Below are 3,115 nucleotides of genomic sequence, written 5' to 3' on the forward strand. Positions count from 1 at the left end.
CCCCGAGTCCTTTCTTCCACATCTCCTCTCCAATCCTCGATCAAACTTGCGTTCCCCGGGCACTATGAAATGGGGGTCTTTCCTTCACCTATCGTATGTATCCGCTTGGCTTCGTCCTGAACCAAGGATGCATTCTGGCAGATGCATGCATGCAGGAAGGCCGACAACTACGTAAGCTAAAAGACTATGACTACAAGACAGGCCGGAAGTGACTCACTTCTGTTCTCATTGGGATTGGATATAAATGGCAAATCTATAGGTCGTAGTAGTTTTCCAACCCTTCTAACTAACATACGATACAATTTCACTTTACGGCTAAAACAAAAAGAAAGAGTTTCGCTCGGTTGGCGTTCCTACACTGACGAATGCCTCTTTTATCTTCTCTGAAGTCTACAACAAACAAGTGGGAGAGGCAGGATTCGAACCTACATAGAAAAACTTCAACAGATTTACAGTCTACCGCTTTTGACCACTCGGCCACTCTCCCTTTCTAGGCCGAGGCCCCCCTCAATGGTTTCTAATTCTAAGAAGGGGGGCAGCACCCTGAATCAATAAAAAATCTTATTGATTTAATTGAAGGGAACTAAGACGATTAGCTTAGCTAGTGTTCTGGGAGAATCTAGTCATTTAGTCAGTTCATAACTATCTATGTAAAGCAAGGGGTAATGCTTCTACGAAAGCTTTCCCCTTATGTAGTCATCAGCCTTCCCAGCCCCCTCCCCCCCCTTCTCGTCGCTTTTGGCAAATCTGCGAGTTCATGAGTAAGTGAATGAAAGAGCCATGTTCCTAAAATAAAATGACCCTCTTTGTTTTCTTTTTTCTTCCCATATCCCTTCAAAGCGCTTGTATAGGTTGGGCGCTAGCGCTTTACTAATATAATAAAAAGTCAGGCTCTTCTGTTGAACATAGCTACGAGCCTACTTAAACATAGCTTACGCTTACCAAGCCTAATCTATAAAATAGGGCTACAGCAAGCAAAGCAAGCTTTCCCCCTTCGTTTGTTGTGGGTCGCTCCTCACAAGCACCCACCCCATACAACTATTTAAGGGGATGTTAGCCTTTTGAATAAAAAAAAAGTAAGTAGTAGGGGCTTCATAGCATCTTTTATTCAAAAGGAAAGCAAAGAACCAAACTTTAGTCAATAGGAGCCCTACTTTCATCTTTCCGACCTCGTCACTTCAATTCAAGGACAAACCCATCTAGTCACTGGGATGAACACACCTTTGGTACTTCAATAGGGTGAGCTGTTTGATAGTGACTTCTTTCATTTGGTAGGGTGACGAAAGGCTACTTCAATGACAGAAATAGCCAAAACCTCGAGAGGGTCGCCTTTGTAGGTAACCAAAGTTTCACTCTGATTATGTTGTGAGGCTGACTGAATCCAATCCATAAACTCGGAAATGAAAGATTGTTCGTTCCCTTTCGTCAAGTAGGCATAGAAACCACTATGCTTAAAACTCTATTGGAACAAAGCAAAGAAGGAGGCAGAATGGAGAAAGGAAAGGACAAGGGTGCTCTTGCTTGGTGCGAAGGCTACTGGTTCGGGGGTAGAGTACAATACTAAAGGTCCTCGGACTTCCAGGCGGCTTTTCTATTGGGTAGCTATTCACCATTTGATCTCGCCAATACATCCCCTATAGTTTTCGTTACTGAGATATCTTTTATTCTTCATTGTTCCTAGAGATTCTTTGGGGAATCCGCTCTCATGCTTCAAATAGTCAAGTCTGAACTGAACCATATCACTTTTCTTTCTTTCCTCGCGAGAAGGAAGCATACCAGCAACATGTGTTGTGTGATTGTACTGTATTTTTTGCACTTGAATGGGTGGACAGTTGACTCGAAAATAACTTCGCTTTGCTTGGCCAGCAGGCGGGCGGCGTGTTTATCTTGTGTGACAACACTATAGAGCGAGTTTCTCCTCTAAGTTGGCAGTTGTGTGACAAAACTACAGAGAAAGCAGTACTTTCGTGTAACATGCTATGGTCTCAATGCCCTTATGAGTTAGTGATGAGTTTCACGTGCTCTAACCCGGCCCGCGTGCAGTTAGGAAGATTGGCCGCAATCTGAGCGGTACCACCCACCATACCGTACCACCTATAGGGGACCGTCCTACAGCCACCCAAAAATGAATTGCAATGATCTTGAATAGGTATCCTATAGTGATAAATAGAATCCGCATAAAAATACCACTATATCGAGCAACAGTGTTTTTGTATCCGATCAAAATCTTAGCTAATTGATTGAAGTGGGTAGCTCCAGTAGACCCATAGATCATGGAACAAATAGGGTGGGTAGGCATAAGCACCACACTACACATATAGATGCAAACCCCCCTCGTTATCGTACGTGCGTCTCTTACTGTATACGGCTCGCACAAAGACTCCTAAATCCACCCCGAGCCCTTTCTTCCACATCTCCTCTCCAATCCTCGATCAAACTTGCGTTCCCCGGGCTGTATGAAATGGTGGTCTTTCCTTCACCTATCGTATGTATTGGCTTGGCTTCGTCCTGAACCAAGGATGCATTCTGGCAAACGCATGCGTGTAGAAAGGCCGACGACTACGTAAGCTAAAAGACTACGACTACAAAATAGGCCGAAAGCGACTCGCTTCTGTTCTCGTTGGGATTGGATATAGATGGGAAATATATAGATCGTAGTAGTTTGCCAACCTTTGTAACTAACATACGATACAATTTCACTTTACGCCACGGCTAAAAAAAAAGAAAGAGCTTCGCTCTGTTGGCGTTCCTACATTGACGAATGCCTCTTTTATCTTCTCTGAAGTCTACAACAAACAAGTGGGAGAGGCAGGATTCGAACCTACGTAGAAAAACTTCAACAGATTTACAGTCTGCCGTTTTTGACCACTCGGCCACTCTCCCTTTCCGGGCCGAGGGTCCCCTCAATGGGTTCTAATTCTAAGAAAGGTGTGGCGCTCTGAATCAATCAAAAAGCTTATTGATTTAATTGAAGGAAACTAAGACGATTAGCTTAGCTAGCATTCTGGGAGAATCTAGTCATTTAGTCAGTTCATAACTATCTATGTAAAGCAAGAGCTAAAGCTTCTACGAAATCTTTCCCCTCATGTAGTCGTCAGCCTTCCCAGCCCCCCCC

General features: G+C 43.9%; 2 non-coding genes across 2 annotated transcripts; both read right to left on the bottom strand.

Moving 5' to 3' along the window:
* Positions 1–404: 404 nt before the first annotated feature.
* On the bottom strand, positions 405–487 carry TRNAY-GUA (transfer RNA tyrosine (anticodon GUA)). Its single transcript has one exon. It is a non-coding gene; the product is annotated as a tRNA-Tyr (tRNA).
* A 2,313-nt stretch (positions 488–2,800) lies between these two features.
* TRNAY-GUA (transfer RNA tyrosine (anticodon GUA)) lies at positions 2,801–2,883 on the bottom strand. Its single transcript has one exon. It is a non-coding gene; the product is annotated as a tRNA-Tyr (tRNA).
* Between the last annotated feature and the right edge of the window lie 232 nt (positions 2,884–3,115).

Source organism: Nicotiana tabacum, chromosome 16 (assembly GCF_000715075.1).
Source record: "Nicotiana tabacum cultivar K326 chromosome 16, ASM71507v2, whole genome shotgun sequence".
Taxonomy (NCBI): domain Eukaryota; kingdom Viridiplantae; phylum Streptophyta; class Magnoliopsida; order Solanales; family Solanaceae; genus Nicotiana; species Nicotiana tabacum.